General features: G+C 40.0%; 1 protein-coding gene across 1 annotated transcript in view; it reads left to right on the forward strand.

Moving 5' to 3' along the window:
- The first annotated feature begins 16,262 nt into the window (after positions 1-16,262).
- Positions 16,263-27,006, forward strand: part of SLC16A14 (solute carrier family 16 member 14) — a 200,666-nt gene continuing 189,922 nt past the window's right edge. The window contains exon 1 of the mRNA XM_053711459.1: positions 16,263-16,494. The gene's annotated coding sequence lies outside the window, so the exon portion shown is untranslated. The remainder of the gene's footprint in view (positions 16,495-27,006) is intronic.

The following is a 27,006-nucleotide window of genomic DNA, read 5'->3' on the forward strand; positions in this document are numbered from 1 at the left end:
TGGGCTTTATCAGCTGGAGTAGCACCTTCCATAAGGGTGTAGTGCAAGGATAAGGGTTTGCTCAGCCGGAGCCCCTGTTGCCATCTAGCTTCCCATATGGTTAGTTGCCGGGGCAAAGCGGGTTTGAAACCCCATCTTGACAGGAGACTAATGACCCTTGAATATTCAAACTTCATATACGATGGGGTGGACGGGGAGACATCAAGTTGACTATAGGGGGAGAAGTTTACCTGAGGTGAAGTAGACCAAAGGTCTGCCACCCTCGTAACACCTAGCCTAGACCAGGAGGTCGGGTGTGAGTCAGGTAGGCCTGACAGGAGGCCGGCCATAGAGGTAATTGGCGACGTGTGGGGAGCTACCCTAGGGCTATGTCGCAGGCGGTCCCAGGCAGTCAGACATTCCCGGATAATCGGGTTTGTGACTCCAAGGTTTCTTCTACAGTGAGGTGGCGTCCATATTAGGTCCCTCAAATTGAGATTATGTGGTAAGGAGGCTTGTTCAATTGTCCTCCATTTACAATCAGACGCTTTAACTCCCCATTGCGAGATGTGAGTGTGCATCCGCATACCTGAAAATAGAGGGGGAGGCCACCCCTCCATGCATTCTAGGGTATTGTAGAATGTTGTGGGCTACTCTAGGAGGTTTACCCTGCCATATGTACTTAGTGCAAGCACTTTGGAATTGGATAAGAAGGGTTCTGGGCACCCTGATTGGAAGGCAGCGTAGAGCATACGTAAACTTAGGAAGGTAGCTTATTTTTAAGGCCGCTATGCGGCCTAACCAGGAGATGCATTTGAAGTTCCACTTCGAAGGCAGGGACCGAAGCTCGGCTAATAGGGGTTTAAAGTTATCGTCAATTATTTGGGGAAGTGAGTTGGACAATTTAACACCAAGTTGAGAGATGAACTTATGACTAGGGATAAACTTGTATTTTTCACATAGGCTTCTGGAAACCTCCTCAGGGAACCCAAATGTGAATAATTCCGATTTTGAGTGATTTAACTTATAGTACGACATGGCGCTAAACATCTCAAGAAGGGACAAGAGCCTTGGGATCTCTCTCAAGGGTCTGGAAAAAAACAGAGTGGTATCATCGGCAAATAGGGCCACTTTATGGACCGTACCATGGAGGGTGATTCCCGATATCTCCTTATCCGCTCTGATCGCTGCGGCCAAGGGTTCCATGGCCAACGCGAACAGGATCGGGGAGAGGGGGCAACCTTGTCGGGTACCATTGGTAATAGAGAAGGGGGTGGGGTCAAACCCCAACCCTCTTACTGAGGCTACCGGAGAGGAATACAAGGCCTTCACTGCAAGTATGATTTGCGTGGGAAACTGGAAGTTCTCTAGGACCCGCCAAAGGTACTCCCATCGGACGCGGTCAAAGGCCTTCTCAGCATCAAGAGAAAGCACCGCGAGCGGCCTATCTAGCCTCTTTGCCTCTAGGAGGATGTCAAGGAGCCTCCTGGTGTTATCAGGGCCCTCTCTCCCCGGGATGAAACCGACTTGGTCGGGGTTAATGAGTATTGGAAGGAGTTTTGCTAACCGGTTTGCTAGAATTTTGGCATATATTTTTAAGTCAGTGTTGATAAGCGAGATGGGTCGGTAATTAGCACAAAGGGTTGGGTCTTTGTTGGGTTTGGGGATAGTGACTATAGAGGCCTCCAAGAATTCCCTGTCAAATTTCCCTGTGGACATTGCCCTATTAAAAAATCTGGTGAGTATAGGGATAAGTTCCTCTAGATATGTCTTATAAAAAATAGCCGTAAAGCCATCTGGCCCAGGGGCTTTAAGGGACTTCAGTTTCTTAATGACCTGTTTGACCTCCTGACCAGTGATTGGGGTGTCAATACACTCTATATGGGTTTTGTCAAGAGTGGGGAGTTTCAGGGATTGAAGGAATGAGCTTATGGCTTCCGAGGGGGCCTGCCCAGGTGTCGTCTCGTCGCCTATGTTATAGAGTGCAGAGTAGAACTTATTAAACTGTTGACCAATTAGGGAGGGGAGTCTAAAGGATTGTGTGCCCTGTTTAATCTCGTGGATACGGGAGGCGCCCATACGTTGCCTAATTTTGTTGGCGAGTAAAGAGTCTGCTTTATTACCCTTGGAATACATGACATGTTTCAAACGAAGGAGATTGGATTGTGTCCTATAAAATTCTAGCTGACAGATGTGCCGCCTAATATCTTCAACCTCAGATTTGTGTGCCACGGGATCTAAGGCCCGTCGTTGGGTTTCAAGAACCCGCAATCTACAGTGTGTGGATAGGGAGAGGCCTGCTTGCCTCTTGAGGTGGGCCTAAAGTCCACTTCTTGTACTGCTCCCAAAAGTAAGGTTAAAAGTCCCCAGAAGGTGGAAGCATATAACTCACACAATTTACAGTCACTCCTAAGGGAGAGGGGGAGATGGGGGGCCCCGTGGTAGAGCTGGTAATTTTGTTAAACTGTATTCACAGGGGTTAGAGTATGCGGAAGGGCTCTGTGGGCACAATATATGAAGAAGGCTTTACCTTAACTGCCACATGGGTGCGGCCTATGGATCCGGTCCCGGTAGGCCAGAGGATATTAATGGTGCCACTGGAGACACCTTCCCATGTGTTGCTACGTGTACTCCTTGGGAGGAGCACCTGGGGAGAAGAGATTGCCCGGTATATTGTAGGGCTCCGTCAGTGAAGCAGCACCCGGCCTGCAGAGAACCCGCTCGCACGTCTTCTTGGGAGTGAGCAGACCGGCCGCAGGAGAAAGGCTCCGGAGCGGATCCCCGACATTCCGGAGCAAAGTGGCACAGGGTAAGTTCAGTGGCTGGTAGTGTCCAAGAGGAGCGGCCCCCTACTCTCCGGAGCGGAGCCCCGGCCCTCCAGAGACCAGGGACCGCTGTAGACTGCCTGAGGTAGAGTTCACCCCAACCACTGTTCTCTCAGTCTCAACTTCAGTTGGTCTGGGTGGTATAGGTATGTCCGGGAGGCTGCTGAAAATATCCAAAGGACCTGGAGTGGGTCCCCAGCCCTCCAGGGCAATGTAGATGGCTATCTCCTCCGGTCTAGCAAGAAAGCAGCCTTACTAGGGGTAGATTTAACTGGACCGGTCTGAGTGGAACAATAGCAAACTATATTAAGTTGTAGAATGGATAAGTTCTGTATTAAAATATACGTTTTATGGCCAATTATAAGCTTATTAGTTCAGGAGCTCAGTATGGATGCGACCAGGCTGTGCGGTGGCTAGCTCCGCCCCAGTTAATAACTATTTAATACCTATTCTATCTAGTTAAAATAAATACAAACTTGCCAGTAAAATAAAAATAAACCCTAAGATAGCTACAATGTGACTATTAGTTATATTGTAGCTAGCTTAGGGTTTATTTTATAGGTAAGTATTTAGTTTTAAATAGGAATAATTTATTTAATGATAGGAATATTTATTTAGATTTATTTAAATTATATTTAAGTAAGGGGGTGTTAGGGTTAGACTTAGGTTTAGGGGTTAATAAATTTAATATAGTTGCGGGGGTGTAGGGGGTGGCAGATTAGAGGTTAATAAATATAATGTAGGTGGCGGCGGTGTAGGGGCGGCAGATTAGGGGTTAATAAGTATAATGTAGGTGGTGGCGGTGTAGGGGGCGGCAGATTAGGGGTTAATAAGTATAATGTAGGTGACGGCGATGTAGGGGACGGCAGATTAGGGGTTAATAAGTATAATGTAGGTGGCGGCATTGTAGGGGGCGGCAGATTAGGGGTTAATAGCTATAATGTAGGTGGCGGTGGGCTCCTGGAGCGGCGGTTTAGGGGGTAAATAGTATAGTATAGTGTGGGTGTTTAGTGACAGTATACCAATAAAGCTGTGAAAAAGCCGAAGAGCAGCGAGATCGATGACTGTTAGTTAACAACAGTCCGCTGCTCATCACCCCGTACTTGGTGCGCGGCTTTTTGACAGCTTTTTTGGTAATGTTGGAGAGCGTATTCATGTCCGCGACCGCGATGTTAGGCGATCTTAGGCGAGCGTATTAGTGCCGTAGAATACAAGTAAATTGATGGCTTGATAAGTAGATGCCTACAGGCAGTGCAGAATTATTAGGCAAGTTGTATTTTTGAGGATTAATTTTATTATTGAACAACAACCATGTTCTCAATGAACCCAAAAAACTCATTAATATCAAAGCTGAATAGTTTTGGAAGTAGTTTTTAGTTTGTTTTTAGTTATAGCTATTTTAGGGGGATATCTGTGTGTGCAGGTGACTATTACTGTGCATAATTATTAGGCAACTTAACAAAAAACAAATATATACCCATTTCAATTATTTATTTTTACCAGTGAAACCAATATAACATCTCAACATTCACAAATATACATTTCTGACATTCAAAAACAAAACAAAAACAAATCAGTGACCAATATAGCCACCTTTCTTTGCAAGGACACTCAAAAGCCTGCCATCCATGGATTCTGTCAGTGTTTTGATCTGTTCACCATCAACATTGCGTGCAGCAGCAACCACAGCCTCCCAGACACTGTTCAGAGAGGTGTACTGTTTTCCCTCCTTGTAAATCTCACATTTGATGATGGACCACAGGTTCTCAATGGGGTTCAGATCAGGTGAACAAGGAGGCCATGTCATTAGATTTTCTTCTTTTATACCCTTTCTTGCCAGCCACGCTGTGGAGTACTTGGACGCGTGTGATGGAGCATTGTCCTGCATGAAAATCATGTTTTTCTTGAAGGATGCAGACTTCTTCCTGTACCACTGCTTGAAGAAGGTGTCTTCCAGAAACTGGCAGTAGGACTGGGAGTTGAGCTTGACTCCATCCTCAACCCGAAAAGGCCCCACAAGCTCATCTTTGATGATACCAGCCCAAACCAGTACTCCACCTCCACCTTGCTGGCGTCTGAGTCGGACTGGAGCTTCTCTGCCCAATCCAGCCACGGGCCCATCCATCTGGCCCATCAAGACTCACTCTCATTTCATCAGTCCATAAATCAGTCTTGAGATATTTCTTGGCCCAGTCTTGACGTTTCAGCTTGTGTGTCTTGTTCAGTGGTGGTCGTCTTTCAGCCTTTCTTACCTTGGCCATGTCTCTGAGTATTGCACACCTTGTGCTTTTGGGCACTCCAGTGATGTTGCAGCTCTGAAATATGGCCAAACTGGTGGCAAGTGGCATCTTGGCAGCTGCACGCTTGACTTTTCTCAGTTCATGGGCAGTTATTTTGCTCCTTGGTTTTTCCACACGCTTCTTGCGACCCTGTTGACTATTTTGAATGAAACGCTTGATTGTTCGATGATCACGCTTCAGAAGCTTTGCAATTTTAAGAGTGCTGCATCCCTCTGCAAGATATCTCACTATTTTTGACTTTTCTGAGTCTGTCAAGTCCTTCTTTTGACCCATTTTGCCAAAGGAAAGGAAGTTGCCTAATAATTATGCACACCTGATATAGGGTGTTGATGTCATTAGACCACACCCCTTCTCATTACAGAGATGCACATCACCTAATATGCTTAATTGGTAGTAGGCTTTCGAGCCTATACAGCTTGGAGTAAGACAACATGCATAAAGAGGATGATGTGGTCAAAATACTCATTTGCCTAATAATTCTGCACTACCTGTATGTATTTAACCTCCACAAAGGGTTTTAACACATATAGAAAGTACAACTGCAGAGCACTACCTCTACTGATTAGGTCAACAGCAACATCTGCTTGGGGCCAACAGTGCTCAGTGATACTGTGTGCGTTTGCAGAGGTTAAACACATAGCATTGCAGGGTCGCTAGCTTGTCATTAAAATTTTAATAAACAAGGTTTTAAACATTTGCATGTTTTTTCTAAACTCTATAGTCAAATGAAGAAGGGGTTATCCTCATGTAAATTAGGGCCTTATATAACACATAGGCGTCTCTATGTGCACATAGGGGCCGGGCCAGACTGGAAATAATATCAGCCCTGGAAAAATTGAAGATTAGCCCTATTTTTCATTGAGTCAGTAGAATGCACATGCCCCATTTTCTCCACTGGATTGCTGTGATACTCCAGCATTTTTTTCAGAATTAAACTATATTAATTTGTACGTTCAGCTACCAATCAGCAAGTGCTACCCAGGTGCTGGACCAAAGATGGGCCGGCTCATAAGCTTACATTCCTGCTTTTGCAAATAAAGATTCCCAGCTGCTTCAGCCCACTGGTATTTTTACTAGTATCCTGTGATCATCTGGCTATTAAAACATATATCGGGGCTTTACTTTAAAGAAGGGACCCTGTTCTTTAAAACAAGGGGTCTTGGGGTCTCTAGGCCTTTTGGATGGGCTGTTACAAATGCCTAGAGATCCCCTCATAAACATTCAAATATTAATACAAGAGTATAAATATGATTAACAGCTAAAAACAGACAACAAAACTAGGGATGGGCAAATGTGGTGAACGTGCAAATCGCTTGGTAGAATGAATGGTCCTGTGGACATTCGTTTTGGACAATCGAATGATGATAAGAACGAAAATCCATTAAAATTCAGTAATCAAATGTTATTTCCGGTTTTAGAATGTCATTTTTGTCCCCCAAATGTTCATAATTAAAACTAATATCTGTATTTGAAATTTTTAATGTAACATCTGATTTAACAAATACTATTCAGAAATGCAATAGTTCATGTGGTAGGGAATTCATTTAATGATACATAAAAGATACAAATACTGTATATCAATTTGAATTTTCTATTTCAAATATTGCCTAATTCTAATATTACATTTAAAGAGAGCTTTAGAGATACTATTACAAATATATTGATTCAAATTTTTCTAATTCGATTATTGCATTTAAAGATAGCAATAGGAATATTATTCCATTAAAGAAATGTTAGAATGTTGTATATTCGAAATTCGAAATGAACAAACGAATGTGTTAAAAAAATAATTTTTTTCTAATGTTGCAAAACATTTGCTCATCCCTAAACAGAACTAATTAGATAATGGCTATCATAGCACAATCAACCTTGTTATTTAGACTAAGCTAAATGGAAGTCTTCAGAACATCTCCATGATGAGTACCTCACAGTAATGCAAAATAGCCCTCCTAACACAAGATGACGCCACTCTTGGATCAAGCTACGCAGAATAGCCATGAGCCAATTGAGGGAAGCAGAATAGAAAGAGGTCACTTTGGACCTCTTATGTCATCCTTAAATTACATCCATAACTGAGCAGCAGGGAATCTGTGCAAATACTCTTTAATATCTAAATTAGGTGTAAGCGGTATATGTTAGCAAGTACCATAAACTGAGAAATAACATATTTATGTGACTGTAGAACCAATCAATGAATTTTGCAAATCTTGGACCACTTCATATATTGTATACCTTCAAATAATAATACATAATGAGAGGTATTGTAGGTTACAGGTAACACATAATATAAATTCAAAATGAAAGATGACCTATAGGCACTGAGGAGGTATCTCATATTAACAAGAAGTAGTTTTATTAGTTATGACAAGCCTCTAAGCCATCTGTGGAGGAACAGGTACAATTTGTTTATGAAAAAACTAAATATACAGCTGAGGAGGAGCCATCAGATAATTAGAGACTGGTCACTTTATGCTCTGAGTTACAGTGGAGTTTACGTTACCTGTATAATAAGATGCAGTGATCATGTACAAATGGATTAAATAATGATATTAGCTAATGATTCCTCCAAGAATGAGAAAATTCCTGTAAAGTCTGTAGACATCATAGGGTCATAGAGTACTTACATTATACAAATAACTGTTTACACAGCCCTGCAAACTCCATTAGAATATATGTCAGATAAAGGTAGCTGTCAACTTCCCTCGAGGAAAAGGGGAGGTTTGGGGGTTAACTCTGTGCTGCATACACACCCTTGAGGCTCACACCGACGTTGTGATTACTGGGCTTCAAACTATTTCCTGCAAAAAGGTCAAGGGGTTCTAATACTTACCTACCCATCCAGCTCCCTTAAAGGGACATGAAACCCAACATTTTTCTTTCATGATTCAGATGGAACAATTTTACACAACTTTCCAATTTACTTCTATTATCAATTTTGCTTCATCATCTTTATTGAAGGAGGAGCAATGCGCTACTGGGAGCTTGCTGAATACATTTGTAAGCCAATGATAGGAGGGATATATGTGCAGCCACAAATCAGCAGCTAGCTACCAGCTTCTGAGCCCACCTAGGTATTCTAACAGGATATTGTAAGGATATAATATAGATATCCTAATATATATATATATATATACCACTCAGTCTCACACCCCAGTGCCGGTATTGTCTTGTATGACAAACCATGGTTTGCTCATAGAACTAAGGGTGACCATAGACAGGTCATTTAGTTAAACAATTAGCACAAGAGAACCTGTAGTGAGTTCTATTAAGATATGGCCTGTATCGGTTAGGAATGGATATAGCTTAGTCAGATTAAAGTTAGTAGTATAATCTTGTTCAATGAGGTTTAGTCTTGAGATCATAGAATTTTAGTACATCCTTAAAAGAGCTTATATATACATATATAATTGATTGAGTCTGATCCAATAGCTGCAGCAAGCACTGGTAGGTTTAGTAAAAGTATCACAAAGCAGAGTATGCTTCCGGTAAATCTAGCAGTTTGTGGCTGAGATAACTGCACTATGTACATGCATATGAGTGAGTATAAGAGAGACAATTCAATTGATCATTAGGAGGACAGAGCGTATAATGAAGGGCATGTACACGCAAACAAAGTCAATACAAAATGAGGCACAATCAATAATAGAAACTGTACCATACTTTAGACTGTCCGTACATCTAGAATCCTGAAGGCTCTGTCGGCTGGTGACTGTTACACACGCTGTACAGCTCCGTGTGTGGATTGCAACCGTCGCTCTGCAGATTGACGTCACACGCTCCGGCGTGTACTTGGTAGCTTGAGAGGAGCATAGTGCAAAGGTAGCCGTTTGTAGTAAGAAGGTCCTGTACGAAAATGAAGAGGTAGGAGTACAATGACAGGTACACAGGAATGAAAGTTCCAAACGAATGTCCTGGGTAACTGCTGCAATTCTGGATAAGGAAGCAATGAGAAGATCAGAAAATATCCCAAAGGGTCAAATTACCTAGCAAAGGTAGGAGGGTGAGATCTGCTTAAATAGCTTGTTACAGTCACATGTGTTGCAATTTAAAGGGGAAGCATGTTTACATGAGTGATAGAACAGGTTCCTGACAGTATACCCCCTCCAAAAGGCCTTCCCTCTTGTTCAGGGCTTAGGTTGTTCCGGATGTCGACGATGGAATAAGGAGACTAATCTGGGAGCTGAGATATTAGAATAAGGTTCCCAAGAGTACTCCTCATGACCATAGCCTTTCCAGCGGACGAGGTACTGCAGGGTTCGCCGGTAGATCCTAGAATCAAGGATGTCATCAACCTTAAAACTAGTATCATCTGGCAGTGGTACAGGAGGAGAGTTTGAGTCTGATGAGGGTCTGACGGTGGGAAATGGCTTGAGTAAGGATACATGAAAAGTGGGATGTATTCGATACAGGGTAACAGCATTGGTATTTATGATCCTGAGGATCTTGAAAGGACCGATGAATAGACTGCCAAGTTTTTTACTCGGAATCTGAAGTCTGAGATGCTTGGATGAAAGCCACACCAGATCCCCAGGTTTGTATTCTGGAGGCTTACATCTTCTCAGATCATAATAATGTTTTTGCTTAGCCTGTGCTGTCCTAAGGGTATCTTGGAGTAAAGCGAAAGTTTGGCTGAGGGTGTTGACAGTATCAGTAACCAGAGGTGAAACACAGTCATCTCTCTGCAGGAGATGATAAGAGGGGTGGTATCCATAATTCACATAGAAGGGTATTAAATTAGTTGAGGTATTCACAGTATTATTGAAGGAGAATTCTGCAGTAGGAAGAAGAGTATCCCAATTATCTTGCTGGTAGTTGCAAAAGCAACGGACATACTGTTCCAGAGTTTGGTTTGTCCTCTCCGTTTGCCCATTTGACTGAGGGTGGTATGCTGAGGACAGATGTCTCTCAATGTTCAAGCTTTTGCAAAGCTGAACCCAAAATCTGGACGTGAACTGGGAACCCCTGTCGGTTGTAATGGAGTCAGGAAGTCCATGAAGGCGGACAATGTGTTTCAAGAATAGATCAGCCGTTTCCGAGGCGTTCTGGAGACCATGGTGAGGTATAAAGTGAGCCATTTTGGAGAACTGATCTACCACAACTAATATAGTATTGTTGTTTGACGAGGAGGGTAGTTCTACAATAAAATCTATAGCCATGTGTTGCCAAGGTCTATCGGCAATCGGAAGGGACAGGAGATAACCATAAGGGTGAGAATGAGAAGACTTGCATGTGGCACAAGTAGAACAGGTTTGTATATATTGTCTGACACTATGTGCTAGTCTGGGCCACCAGAAATTCCTTTGTATGAGATGTAGAGTTTTACGAAATCCTGGATGTCCAGATAAGGGCGAATCATGAGCATTACGGAGGATCTGATCCCTGAGAGAAACAGGGACATATAACTTATTACCAAGGTATTATAGACCGTTAGGTCTTTTTATTAATTTTAAGTCTTTGACTACGGGATCACTTGCTTGATGGTTACTGAATAGTGTTATTTTATCAACCGTAAGACCAATAAATTTATTAGGTGGTATTACGGTATCCAGGATAGGCTTATGGTGAGGCCTGGGTCCGTATCTTGATAGAGCATCTGCTTTTAATTTTTTTGAGGCTGGACGGTAAGTGATAATAAAATCAAATCTAGTAAAGAAAAGACTCCATCCCACTTGGCGAGCTGATCATGATTTGTTGGTCTTCAGGTACTGTAAATTTCTGTGGTCAGTGTAAATGATAATTGGGTGGTTAGCGCCTTCTAAGAGATGTCTCCAGAATTCAAGAGCTGCCTTGATGGCTAATAACTCCTTTTCTCCTATAGGATAATTGAGTTTGGCTGTACTCATAGTTTTGGAGAAATAAGTTACTGGGTGGAGTCGTTCTTCGGCGGACATCTTCTGTGAGAGTACTGCTCCAAGAGCGTAGTCGGAAGCATCAACCTCAAGGAAATACTGTTTATCTGGGTCCGGGAACTGGAGAATAGGAGCAGCAATGAACATTTGTTTGAGTATGGTAAAAGATTGGCTCGCTTGAGGAGACCAAACAAACTTGGTTGATTTCCTAGTAAGACAGGTAAGTGGTTTGACTATTGTTGAAAAGTCCTTTATAAATTTCCTATAGAAATTCGAAAAGCCTAGGAACCTCTGTACATTCTTTTTAGAAGTAGGTATGGGCCACTTGGTTATGGCTTCTGCCTTGTTAGTCTCCATACGAATACCCAAAGGGGAAATGTGGTAACCAAGAAATGAGATACATTCTGTATGAAAAATACATTTTTATGGTTTGGCATACAAGTGGTTCTGTCTAAGTCTCACCAAGACGTTTCTTACATGCCTGATATTATTCTCAATGGTATCTGAGTATATGAGGATGTCATCCAGATAGATGACGATACAAGAGTCAAGAAGATCTCTAAACAGATGAATGATAAAGTACTGAAAGGTGGCAGGAGCATTGCACAACCCGAATGGCATCACAAGGTATTCATAAAGGCCATAGCGGGTGCGAAATGCCGTGAGCCATTTGTCCCCTTCTCTGATTCTTATAAGATTATATGTGCCTCTTAAATCAAGCTTGGTATAAATCCTAGCGCCCTGTAGGCGTTCAATCAATTCAGGAATAAGAGGCAGGGGATACCTGTTTTTGATTGTACATTTGTTCAGCTCTCTATAGTCAATAATTAATCCCAGAGTATTGTCCTTATTCCTGACAAAAAAAATACCAGCACCAGCTGGTGAGGTGGAAGGACAGATGAAACCTATTTCCAGGTTTTCATCAAGGTATTGTTTGAGGTGAGAGAGTTTGGGTTCAGACAAAGGGTAAACATGTCCAAAAGGTATTTTTTGAACCAGGTATGAGATCTATATGACAGTCAAATGGCCTATGAGGGGGTAAAGATTGTGCCTGTTTCTTATCAAAGACTTCTGTGAAATCAGAATAAGTGTCGGCTGTAAGCTGTAAGTTGACGTGTAAAAGGGAAGATATGGGTATACAATTTGCGGAACAATAGTCTGAGTCAAAAGAAATAGAACCCTGGTGCCATAGTATAGTGGGTTGATGTTGTTTAACCAGTTAAACCCAAGAATAATAGGAAATAGGGGGGAGTGTATGACATGAAAGGTACAAAACTCAAAGTGACCAGTTGGAAAGCATAATTTTATAGGAGCTGTGTGGTGTGTTATAGGTCCAGAATTAATTAAAGAACCATCTACTACATGAATTGCTAGTGAAATGCTAGTGAAATGTGCTTTTTTATTAGAGGTAGCTTATAAATGTGAGCAAAAGTGGAATTGATTAAATTTTTTGTCGCTCCTGAGTCATTCATGACTTGCGTGGACACTCGTTGATGGTCCCACTCTAGGGAAACAGAGAGGGTAAAATGTGAGGAAGTCTGTATGGCAGTTTGTTTATCATGCAATAATTTATGATGCTTACCCTTCTTTGATTTGAGCAGGCTTGGACATTCTTTTACTGTATGTTCCTTGGTGGCACAATAGAGACAGAGGTTATTCAACCTTTCGCAAGTCTTTTCCTCAGGTTTGAGAGGACCACGTACAAAGGCTATGTCCATAGGCTCGTCCTGGCACTTGGTAGGGAAGGATGGACTGGAGGAGTAGGTCTTTTTATATATGTGGCCAGTCACTCCTCTTTCATGTTTCCTCTCCCTTAGGCGGCGGTCTATGGTTATCGTTAGTGACATCAAAGTCTCCAGATTCTCGGGGATTTCAGTACGATCAAACTGGTTTCTGAGAACTGGGGTATTCCAAAGAGTGTCTGGTGCCCATCTTTTGAACTCAGTGATGTACTCTTCCACTGGGCGTCTTGCTTGTTTGAGGGATCTGATAGCTGTCTCAGCAGTATTCTGCTGGTCATGATCCTCATAAAGTAAAGACATGGCATTGAAGAATGAATCAAGTGAATTGAATATGGGGTCGTCATTTTCATAATAAGCATTGACCCAACTTTTAGGCTCTCGTCTTAGGCAAGAGATGACGGTTAGTACTTTTATCTTTTCGGTTGGGTAGCTACGTGGTTTAAGTGAAAAATAAAGAATACATGAATTTTTTAATTCACGGAATTGTGACCTTTCTCCAGAGAACTTTTCTGGAGGGCATATTTGAGGTTCAGGTGCAGGGATGTCTGAGATTGCAGTTTTATGTGCAGCTTGTTCACTTATGTATTTATGCAGCTCCTGATTTTCAGTTTGCAAATCTCTAAGCCCCTGGATCATGAGATCCATATTTTGAGCCAGGGCCTCGACACGATTGGATATTAAATATCCATTCCAATCTGTAATATATATATATATATATATATATATATATATATATATATATATATGGGTAAGATGTTTTTTATGGCTAGGTAATATGTAAGGATATAATATAGATACCCTAATATATATATACCACTCAGTCTCACACCCCACTGCGGGTATTGTCTTGTATGACAAACCCTGGTTTGCTCATAGAACTGAGGGTGACCATAGACAGGTCATTTAGTTAAACAATTAGTACAAGAGAACCTGTAGTGAGTTCTATTAAGATATGGCCTGTATCGGTTAGGAATGAATATAGCTTAGTCAGATTAAAGTTAGTAGTAGAACCTTGTTTAATGAGGTTTAGTCTTGAGATCATAGAATTTTAGAACATCCTTAAATGAGCTTATATATACACATGTATAATTGATTGAGTCTGATCAAATAGCTGCAGCAAGCACTGGTAGGTTCAGTAAAAGTATCACAAAGCAGAGTATGCTTCCGGTAAATCTAGCAGTTTGTGGCTGAGATAACTGCACTATGTACATGCATATGAGTGAGTATAAGAGAGACAATTCAATTGATTATTAGGAGGTCAGAGCGTATAATGAAGGGCATGTACACGCAAACAAAGTCAATACAAAATGAGGCACAATCAATAATAGAAACTGTACCGTACTTTAGACTGGCCGTGCGTCTCAAATTCTGAAGGCTCTGTTGGCTGGTGACTGTTACACACGCTGTACAGCTCCGTGTGTGAGGATTGCAACCGTCGCTCTGCAGAGTGACGTCACATGCTCCGGCGTGTACTTGGTAGCTTGAGAGGAGCGTAGTGAAAACGCAGCCGTTTGTAGTAAGAAGGTTCTGTACGAAAATGAAGAGGTAGGAGTACAATGACAGGTACACAGGAATGAAAGTTCCAAACGAATGTCCTGGGTAACTGCTACAATTCTGGCTAAGGAAGCAATGAGAAGCTCAGAGAATATCCCAAAGGGTCAAATTACCTAGCAAAGACAGGAGGGTGAGATCTGCTTAAATAGCTTCTTACAGTCACATGTGTTGCAATTTAAAGGGGAAGCATGTTTACATGAGTGATAGAACAGGTTCCTGACAGATATAAAGAGGACCAAGCAAATTAGATAATAGAAGTAAATTGGAAACTCATTTAAAATTATATGCTCTATCTAAATCATGAAAGGAAAATTTTGGGTTTCATGTTCCTTTAACCCTCTGAGTGCTAATGACGGCTCTTAGCCATCACAGAGTTTCTCACTCTGGTGCTAATGACGGCTCAGAGCCGTCATGAGAACTCTCCCACCTTTATTGAGATCTGGGGGCTCCTACCCACTTCTACCCTGGTAATCGGGCCTGCATAGTGACAGGCATCGCCGGGGCTTCACATGATGACGTCACGCGCAATAACGTGATGACGTCACCACGCAACTTTATTTATACTTAACAATGTTAAGTATATGAGCAGGGGGTATGCTGCTTAGAAGCCTGTGTCTCAGGCATCTAAGCAGCTACAGACCCCCAAGACCCACTGTTGCAAAGGTAATCGCCTAACCTTTCCAACAGTGTAAGTATTGGGGGTCTGAAAAAAAAAAAGTTACATTTTTTTTTTCAAAAAATAAAAAAATCCTTAAAAAAATCTTAGCATCCAGGTGGGAAAGTGCTTAGCACTCAAAGGGTTAAGCTCTGTGAATCAGTCTGAGACTTCTTGGAATTTGGGGCATTGTGACATCACCACACCTATACATCCCTGGATTCCCCAGATGACGTTGATACTCTCCAACACCTCAAAATGCTCTGGAACGTGCAGGGGCCCTGGGTGACAAGACACGAGCCCCAGTACTCATCCACACTATGGACACTTGGTCTTCATCTGCAGCTAAGGGGTTAAATATTTTTTTCACATTATTTTAAATAGTAGAACTAATTATATTAAACTGTAGAAAAAAAAATCACAATATAGTTGTGATGAATAAAAACCTAATTTTTATTTTCATACTGCTTGTCTTGTTCAGCAGAGCAGCTGTTGCGGCTGACTTTATTAGTCAATAAGCATTAATCAAAACTGAAAAAATTTTAGAATTGAATAAAAACATTTTTGCAATATATTTCTATTGCCAAAAATGTTTCTAGTAATTTCTACATGCCCCATGCACTAACACCTGCTCAGAGAGACAGCAGTGGTTAAAATGATGCTAACTCAAAGCAAGCTGCTTATTGCTCTGAGCTGGCGCAGTTAATTGAGCAAAAGTACACAGGGTATGCACAGCATATATGGGTATGCTGCTTGAACTGAGACATTTTTAATAGAAGCCTTTGTGCTAATAAAGTTATAATTAAGAAATTGAAATGCACATGCAACTTTTATAACGTTATTTTCTTGATAATTGCAGTTTATATTTTTTATTTAACTTTTCTCTTGTTAAAAAAATAGCATTTTCATATGCATATATTTATTTTTTACCTCATTGTATTTTGTATTTTAATGTGTTATAGTTAAGATAGATTGTTCACTCAGTTTCACCTGAAAAAATAATAATAATATATAGATATATAGATATTTAAAGTAAACATTAACGTACGGGGTTTGCAGCACTACCAATGATTTATTTATTGTTCAGGCTTCAGCCATTCATGTGAGACAGTCAGAGACATCCTTGCTGCAGTCAGCATTTGCCTGCTTGGTAGGGCAACCTTTGCCCGGGCTAAGGGGCCGCTGGGCACCACCACACATCATATTGTTTAAGTATCAGGACAAGCCTGTTCCCAGCTGGCTGGCACTACATTCTGCCACAAGAGTGTGCTTGTGAGGTGTTTGCAATAAACCATTTATTCTGTTTTGCTTTTTTTTTTCCCTCTGCAAACCAGAATTAGCCGGTATGAGAATGAAAGAGTAGAAATTCTGCATTGAAACCTTGAAGCGGCGAGTTCTGGGGATGAGACAGGAGGACAGGGATGAGCTGAGCTCTTTTCCTTGGCTCAGCATCCCCTGCACACTATGGACTTTTGTAGGGAATGGAGCTGGGAAACCGGAGGAGATATGAAGATGGAAGCAGCAGGCTGCTCATGGACGACGGTCTGAATAATAGGAGGAGGAAGCAGGGCTGTGTGCTGCTTATGCAAGGTGAGCTGGGTGCTTGACCTGCTGCTGTCAAAACTCCACATGGGATATGTCAATGAGTGCGTGTGTGTTCTATTGTTCAGTACACATTCAATTGCTAATGTAAATTGTGTTAAAAAATAACAAAACAAACAATAACACATGCAATGCACATCTATGGGCTTGCAAATTATTGTCTCTCCATTGAACTGTAGAGGTATTAAAATGTAAGCATATGTATCTTATTTTTTATATTGCAGCAATCCATATTTGTATGTAGTCCCTTACTAGTATTCCTCTATCCTGCATATTATGTCATATTTTGGATTATACACACACACACATATAAATTATATATATATATATATATATATATATATAGTATATGTGTCATTTTATAAATGTACTCGTTTTTGTAAGCAGATAGGGAGAGAAAGAAATATATGTGATTGTGCATTTGTGTTTGTGTGTGCTATAGGGGTTATGCCACAACTGTCATATTAAATAGTGAGATTTATGTCAGATTTTAATGAAAAACATTCTGTTGGGCTCTGTAATACTTACCCATAGCTGTATATAACTGAATCTTCCTTTTGCCACACCCCCTATAAGAGAGTAGTGGAGCTGGGGTTACTATAAGGTAACAGAAGCCCATAGGTAGAGACAGAACCACGCTGAACATAAAAAACTCATCTCATTGGCATTGATTGTTCAGTTGCTGCTACCCAGTCACTCTGCGTTGTTTATCTCTCATGTAACAATACTTTTACTCTCCCTCTGGTATCCATGGTTGCTACAGAGAGAAATGGACTCTTATCTACATTAGTCTGTGTTGTGAAAGTGGCAGCAGAGGGTTTCTTGTCAATACTTCCAGGCAAAGGCTCTGTTGGCAGCTGTTGGGATCCTCCTCCTCCGACAAAGTATGATTAGGAAACATCTTCTTCGCCACACTTGGATGAGCAGTCAGATCTGCTCCCTGCACCCTCCTGCTTGTTTAAAACACAATTATTCATTCAAAGGTAACAACATACTCTTAAAATATGGCACTAGATTTTCTTATGATAGAGTAAAATGCAAAATGAGTATATACAAATAACCCCCTTGTTATTAAATTGTTCATTTAGTTATGGTGGCAGAATTATCATGACAGTCAGTAGCAATACTAAGTGAAAATAGTGTTTGGCCCAAAACAGCTATTTGTTGCTGAGAAGAAAAACAATCCCATGGAGAAGCTTTATAATGGTTTACTGGCACTGACTGATGTGTTTTCAGCTTACTAAATATGCAAACTCATTTATTTATATTGAATCCTTAAGGTAAGGCATGTGAGTCACTTAATGTGATCTGCTGACATAATCACATTCAAACTTGTAGCCTGAACTCATTAATATTTTGGGGGCATGAAAGAGCAATAGTAAAATGCTGTAACGCATTAGAACATTTTCTAATTAAACTACTTTATATACAGGACATTCCTTTAGAAAAAGTTTAATTTTCTACAAATGTCACCAATAAAGTATTTGAATATCTCTACTTCTTAACCTCTATGACATCCCAAGGGTGTCAAAAACAACCAGGATGATTGACAAGCCCTGCTCTCACGTGATGAGTTGTGCAATGATAACTGCAGTGAACGAATACTACAAACTTTGTTCACCTGGCATTTGATAAATAGAGTAAGCTTTAGAGTAGTAATGTGCTGCTGGTCCTGACACGGCTGTATAGCTGTCATTTACTAGCTGTGTTGTGGACTGGATTAACTGCTCTGCAATAATGTGATGCTTAAAAATATATTCCTGTCCACGTAGGACTGCATTTAAAAAAATGCTTTAGCACAGGGCTTGACAAATTTGTTCAAAATCTAGGAGCCAGTCTCTAAATTTTAGGAGCCAGAAATGTATATATGTATAAATCACAGAAATGGACTGCACCCTCAAACCGGACTGGGTACACATCCTATAACCCTACAAAATTCACAGCCCTGGTGCTCACCAGTACTCACAGACAGCTGCATAGCTTTCAGTAGATACAATGGATAATACTGAAGACCTTTCTTACGTTACCTTAAATGTGGCACTGTCATTGGTCTGAAGGAAGAATCTAGGTGTGATGGATGCCAGGAGAATGCTACTTTATGGAATGGATAATGCCTACTAAAAAGTTTAATGAAGGTATACTGGTCTGGGGCTGTTTTTCAGCGTTTGGGCTGGGCTCCTTAGTTCCAGTGAAGGGTCATATTAATGTTACAGGATACAAAGACGTTTTATACAGTTAAAGGGACATTAAATACTTTGAGATGGTAGTATAAAATGATAGATAGTGTGTGTGTATATATATATATATATATATATAAAACTGCAATATACTTTTATTATTTATTTTGTCCCCTTTTCCTGTAATTCTATTCTGAAATTGTGAGCTTTTCAGTTCCTGTTAGAAATGGAAGTGCAGAACACTGTTATATTACTCACAGCCATTGGTTGCACAGTCTAGTGACCTATTTTTAACTGTCACTAATTGGTAACAGCAGAGAAGGCAACCTAAGTTACAACATGGCATTGTTTTATAGACATTAAAACTTTACACTTATTTTGTCAATATTTAAACAACTAATGAAACTTTAAAATAAACACCTACATATTATTCTAAGACAATTTTTTTCTTTGAATGCATCATTCTATCTAACATTTATTTAGTGTTTAATGTCCCTTTAAGTGCTTTGAACTTTGTGGCAACACTTTTGGGAAGGTCTTTTCCTGTTCTAGCTTTTCTGTTCCTCTGTGTACAAAGGGAAATCCATGAAGACGTGGAAGATGTATTGATGAGTTTGGTGTGGAGGAACACGAGTGGCCTGCACACAGCCCTGACCTCAACCCCATTGAACAAATTTGGGATGAACTAGAGCAGGGTTCTTCAAACTTCTTTTCCCCAAGACCAAGTGTCATGATACCACATATCTTCACGACCCTATTTTTATACTTTGTTTGAAAATATTAGTAACATATATATAACAAGATAGCTGCAATTTTTGGAAAGTGACGAAATGTGTGTGTACTTTACTCTCATGCCACAGACACACTCTCATGCCACAGACACACTCATGCCACAGACACACCACACAGCCACAGACACACCACACACACTCTCATGCCACAGACACAGCAGACACAATCTCATGCCACAGACACACCACACACACTCTCATGCCAGAAACACACCACACACACACTCATGCAACAGACACACCACACACACACACTCATGCAACAGACACACCACACACACTCTCATGCAACAGACACACCACACACACTGTCATGCAACAGACACACCACACACACTCTCATGCAACAGACACACCACACACACTGTCATGCAACAGACACACCACATACACTCTCATGCAACAGACACACCACACACACACACTCATGCAACAGACACACCACACACACTCTCATGCAACAGACACACCACACACACTGTCATGCAACAGACACATCACACACACTCTCATGCAACAGACACACCACACACACTGTCATGCAACAGACACACCACATACACTCTCATGCAACAGACACAAACCCCCCACACATTTTCATACTACACACACACAAGCCGTGACCCAGTAAACATGGTGTTGCGACCCAGTAATGGGTCCCGACCCGTGGTTTGAAGGACCCTGAACTAGAGCACCCATTGTCCCATTGTGAGACACACCTTCTTATCCAACATCAGTGCCGGACCTCACAACTATGATACTCCATATTAATGTCCACGTTTTCTAACAATATTGTCAGCAAGCTCATATAGGCGCAATACATATCAGGAACACATGTCAATTCCAAAATCCCATATACATTTCAAATTAATCCAATGCAAATAGAAAGGAAACATATTGTGTAATATATATTAATTCTTAAGGTAATGAAGTAATAAAGTGCAGAATGATGTCTAAAAACTCCGGACAGAACCTGCCTCATGGCTTTATGAACTCATACATTTCCAAAGGGTATGGCAAATCCATTTATTCACTCAGAACTATTTAATCATGTGCGGTACTTGTATAATGCCCCCCCACCAGGGGAGATCGACATTCCTGTGAAACTTTATCCAAAGCTTACTGTGCTTGGCTGCTAGTAAGAATTGGAGCAGTATGTGTGCAGTGTTGCTTTTTTCATGGCCATATTTGTAATATATATGGGCATAGGAGGCCTTTAAAATGTAGCTACTTACAGGGGACTTAAAAAAAATAAAGGACATTTAAAGGGACAGTCTAGTCAAAATTAAACTTCCATGATTCAGAAAGGGCATGCAATTTTAAACAACTTTCCAATTTACTTCTATAATCAGTTTTGCTTTGTTCTTTTGATATTCTTAGTTGAAAGCTAAACCTAGGAGGCTCACATGCAAATTTCTTAGCCCTTGAAGGCCGCCTCTTATCTGAATGCATTTTGACAATTTTTACTACTAGAGGACGTTAGTTCATGTGTGCCATATAGCGAACATTGTGCTCACGCCCGTGGAGTAACCTAGGAGTCAGCACTGATTGGCTAAAATGCAAGTCTGTCAAAAGAACTGAAATAAGGGGGCAGCCTGCAGAGGCTTAGATACAAGGTAATCACAGAGGTAAAAATTATACTAATATAACTGTGTTGGTTAAGCAAAACTGGGGAATGGGTAATAAGGGGATTATCTATCTTTTAAACAATAACAATTCTGGTGTAGACTGTCCCTTTAAGTGTCTAGTACTTTTGTAGTTTTTACTGGAGAGCCTTCTAAAATACTGGACTGTCTGGTGGAATATTGGACACTGGTCAACTCTAAGAAGGAGGCAGGGAAAAAACCTCAATACTATGCTTATAAAATGGATAATTAGTGTTTAATATCCCTTTAATGAGGTCTCCACACTTAACTGTATGTGAACATAGAAGTGTTTAATATGAGCGGTAAAATGCTTGTCTAAGGGGCCGATTCTCTAAAGCTCTCTGGGCTGGTTAGAGTCTATAGGAATCCTTGCCACCCTGAAAACAAGGTGTCTTGCTAATGGGGCCATAATGCATTTTCATTTCAAGAGGAGATGCAGACATTACAAAAGTGCACAATAAAATTTGTAATTTAATAATCATACAAAACAAATAATTTAACCATTTACACAAAAATATGCAGGAAAAAATTGTATCGTTAAGCACCTTAACAATACAATTTTTTCCTGCATATTTTTGTGTAAATGGTTCAATTATTCGTTGTGTATGATTATTAAATTTCAAATTTTATTGTGCACTTTTGTAATGTCTGCATCTCCTCTTCAAATGAAAATGCTGTATGGGCCCATTAGCGAGACACCTTGTTTTCAGGGTGGCAAGGATTCCACCATCAAAAATCATAACAAAATTCTGCACCACAATTCGTATTTTTATCGAAAATGTAAAATTTCTATGTAAATTACACAGGAATAAAGCTTATTAAACATGCACAGTGTAATTTGTCATTTAAGTACATTGGATGTGCAAGAAAAATATAGAAATTTGTACTTGTAAGTACAAAATACAAAGCGTAATTGTTGTTTTTGCAAAAAATGGACTGAACATGTGAGTTCCAGGGGCGCACATGAAATTGTCTATCTAATAGCAGCATAATTCTGTAAAGATTTTCGCACTGCAGTTTTCACATTTTTTTTCTCGTCAGAAGATGGAGCGCTTTTATTAAAATACTCAAAACACTTAATACCCTAATAGAAAAACACATACATACAAAAATAGAAGCAACTTTAAGATGCTTTATGCAGATAGCAGTCTTTTTTCAGCAGCAGTTAAGAGTTCATGTTATTTGCTATAATATATGTTTTTTGCTATAAAATTGTTTTATATATATATATATATATATATATATATATATATATAAAGTAGAAAAGGACGCACTCGCCGGGTCTTGCAAAATAGTATATTTAATACAGTATAGTAACGTTTCGGGGTAATTAACCCCATCCTCAGACCATATTACAAACTTAAAAGAAGTGAAATATATAGCCTTACCCTCCACCAAGTGTAAACTACGAAACCGGAAATGACCATGGCGTTCTCCCTGCACCACTGCACAGGTCCGGGGGTAGTCATGGCAACCGGTAGTAGCGTTCCCTATTCAGTGACAGCGTTCACTCCGGAGCTAGCAGGCACGCCCATCTGCACTGTCAGTGCCAAAGGTTGCCCTGGGAACCGGGTGACGCTTCCTATGGAGACACATAATACATGTATTAATAAACATATAGAGATACATTCAAGCAGACACCTAGCAGAATCCTGTAAGAAAATAACACGTTATGGCAGTACATACATTATTAAAGATCATTACAAGTATTGGCCACTTATAAAATCATAAAACATAGAGCAATAGGATAAACAGAAAATCCAATTGACCAAACTGAAAAACGCCAGTAAACAATGTGTATATCAGAGTCTGTCCATTCATACACAGAGAACAAATAGTTACCGACTTCCCATTTATGGCATCCGTTCCAGCTTACGTCTCTATTCGGTACACCTTTCCGTGTGCATTGACAGTGATCGTCACTCCGGGGACTTAAACAACTGTGAGAGCATCCGCTTCTCCTACCCCAAAACTGCTTGCCGCGGATAGATCCTGGTCCTTCGAGACTCGTGCTGGGAAGCGTCGGTCGACTCTTCCTACTCCACTTGGCATTAGGTTACACCTTGATACCTCAGTCAGGATACGGTCTTGGAAAGCTGAATGGACTCCTCAATCCATATAGGTATATATGTGCAAAAGAACGATAAGACCATATGTATCCTAAAAAAGTTCAATCTTTATTATTTCACAAACGGCTGTTAAAAACAATGACAGCACACCACCTCATAGTGAATAATGGGCTCTGAAAGCGATCTTACGCGTTTCGGCAGAGAGCCTTATTCATAGATCATAAAGCACCTGTGTGAAACACACCTTAAAAAGGAACTGTGCTTGCTCATTATTGGTTAAAAATAAAACACACCCATGATTACACAGTTTATCTAATTAGTGGAACCACAGTGAATACTACATATAAACAGAGTTTCAAAGTACTTCTGCAAACTATTCTACAGTATACAATTTGAATATAATGATATGATTATATTCTATACTTGAAAACCTGCACTCATATATGTCAATACTAAATATATACATATTGCTGAACATAAATTTCTATGTAAATTACACAGGAATAAAGCTTATTAAACATACACAGTGTAATTTGTCATTTAAGTACATTGGATGTGCAAGAAAAATATAGAAATTTGTACTTGTAAGTACAAAATACAAAGCGTAATTGTTGTTTTTGCAAAAAATGGACTGAACATGTGAGTTCCAGGGGCGCACATGAAATTGTCTATCTAATAGCAGCATAATTCTGTAAAGATTTTCGCACTGCAGTTTTCACATTTTTTTTCTCGTCAGAAGATGGAGCGCTTTTATTAAAATACTCAAAACACTTAATACCCTAATAGAAAAACACATACATACAAAAATAGAAGCAACTTTAAGATGCTTTATGCAGATAGCAGTCTTTTTTCAGCAGCCGTTAAGAGTTCATGTTATTTGCTATAATATATGTTTTTTGCTATAAAATTGTTTTATATATATATATATATATATATATAAAGTAGAAAAGGACCCACTCGCCGGGTCTTGCAAAATAGTATATTTAATACAGTATAGTAACGTTTCGGGGTAATTAACCCCATCCTCAGACCATATTACAAACTTAAAAGAAGTGAAATATATAGCCTTACCCTCCACCAAGTGTAAACTACGAAACCGGAAATGACCATGGCGTTCTCCCTGCACCACTGCACAGGTCTGGGGGTAGTCATGGCAACCGGTAGTAGCGTTCCCTATTCAGTGACAGCGTTCACTCCGGAGCTAGCAGGCACGCCCATCTGCACTGTCAGTGCCAAAGGTTGCCCTGGGAACCGGGTGACGCTTCCTATGGAGACACATAATACATGTATTAATAAACATATAGAGATACATTCAAGCAGACACCTAGCAGAATCCTGTAAGAAAATAACACGTTATGGCAGTACATACATTATTAAAGATCATTACAAGTATTGGCCACTTATAAAATCATAAAACATAGAGCAATAGGATAAACAGAAAATCCAATTGACCAAACTGAAAAACGCCAGTAAACAATGTGTATATCAGAGTCTTTCCATTCATACACAGAGAACAAATAGTTACCGACTTCCCATGTATGGCATCCGTTCCAGCTTACGTCTATTCGGTACACCTTTCCGTGTGCATTGACAGTGATCGTCACTCCGGGGACTTAAACAACTGTGAGAGCATCCGCTTCTCCTACCCCAAAACTGCTTGCCGCGGATAGATCCTGGTCCTTCGAGACTCGCGCTGGGAAGCGTCGGTCGACTCCTCCTACTCCACTTGGCGTTAGGTTACACCTTGATACCTCAGTCAGGATACGGTCTTGGAAAGCTGAATGGATTCCTCAATCCATATAGGTATATATGTGCAAAAGAACGATAAGACCATATGTATCCTAAAAAAGTTCAATCTTTATTATTTCACAAACGGCTGTTAAAAACAATGACAGCACACCACCTCATAGTGAATAATGGGCTCTGAAAGCGATCTTACGCGTTTCGGCAGAGAGCCTTATTCATAGATCATAAAGCACCTGTGTGAAACACACCTTAAAAAGGAACTGTGCTTGCTCATTATTGGTTAAAAATAAAACACACCCATGATTACACAGTTTATCTAATTAGTGGAACCACAGTGAATACTACATATAAACAGAGTTTCAAAGTACTTCTCCAAACTATTCTACAGTATACAATTTGAATATAATAATATGATTATATTCTATACTTGAAAACCTGCACTCATATATGTCAATATTAAATATATACATATTGCTGAACATTAAACAGTTACTATCGTAGCACAGTTGTTTGTATGGACATATGTAGTAATTCATAATATATTCACAGTAGAACCTTCTGTTATTATGTAGTTATGTATATACTATGACAACGCAATTATGCAAATGTATATAACTAAGTATAAATATTTCTACATGATAAAATTCTATGTTTGTATTAACGCAACTTAATGTTGAAGATGATAAAATATTTGGATGGAACAGGGATATGTAACATAAATATATACTATTCCCAATAATTCATAATATCCATATCAGAATTATAACCCTTAGGTATTTGGGTCTGTAATTTATGGATCCAATATACCTCCTGTTTACAGAGGGTGCAAAATTTATTCCCTCCTCTTTTAGCATTTCTTACTTGTTCTATAGCTGACCAGGAAAAGGAATTCACATTCTGGGAATGAACATCTATGAAATGTTTGGAGAGTGCTGAGCATCTTATTTTGTTTGTAATATATGATAAATGCTCTCTAATGCGGGTACGTACGTCCCTAGTAGTCATTCCAATGTATTGACCCTTGCAAATGGAGCATTCTATTAAATATATTACAAATCTAGATGTGCAATTAATGCACAATCTAGTTTCAAAAATTTCTCCTGTAGAGTGAGACATGAAGCTATCCGTGACTTTAATATAATCACAGGCCTTACATCTTTTGTTCCCACATTTGTATGTCCCTTTATGGCTGAGCCAAGAGCTCGCAGATGAGGTTTTTTTTAACATACTTGGGGAAAGAATGCTTTGTAGACTAGGGCCTTTAGAGTATACAAATCTACATCCCTTATCCATTACATCTTTCAGCACATCGTCCCCATACATTAGAAGAGGAAGGTATTTCTTGATAATTTTACAAATATCATGATATTGGTTGGAGTATTGGGTGATAAAAGTGGGTCTTATATCTCTCTCTCTGATAGTTTTCTTTCTTAATAAAAAATCCCTATCCATACAGGACACTTCTTTTTCTGCTTTAGTAATGACATTTTTCTGATACCCTCTAGCTAAGAGTCTATTTTTAAGTTGTATGTTTTCCTTATTGCAAGTATTTTCACTAGAACAGTTTCTTTTTACTCTCATAAGTTGTCCTTTTGCAATACCACCAAATACATGCCTCGGTTGATTACTTGTGGCATGCAAAATTGTGTTCCCAGATATAGATTTTCGATACAAAGAAGTTTCAACTTCACATGACTCTGTATTCCCTATTAGGGTTATATCCAAGAAGTTCACTCTGTCCCTATTCCATTCGTGTGTGAAGGAGATACCACAGTCAGATCTATTGAGATGGTCTACAAATTGTTCAGCATCTGATGCACTTCTATCCCATATAAAGACCAGATCATCAATGAATCTCCTAAACAGACGAATGTGTTTTGAATATAGATTACCATCTCCATAAACCGCAATTCTCTCAAACCAACCTAGAAACAGGTTGGCATATGAGGGGGCAAAACGCGCCCCCATAGCTGTACCTAGTTTCTGGAGGTAGTACTCTCCTTCGAACATAAAAAAATTATGTTCTAATAGGAACTGAGTGACCTCTAAAATATACTCTATCATTTCACTA

This window comes from Bombina bombina, chromosome 4, assembly GCF_027579735.1.
Source record: "Bombina bombina isolate aBomBom1 chromosome 4, aBomBom1.pri, whole genome shotgun sequence".
NCBI classification, from domain to species: Eukaryota; Metazoa; Chordata; class Amphibia; order Anura; family Bombinatoridae; genus Bombina; species Bombina bombina.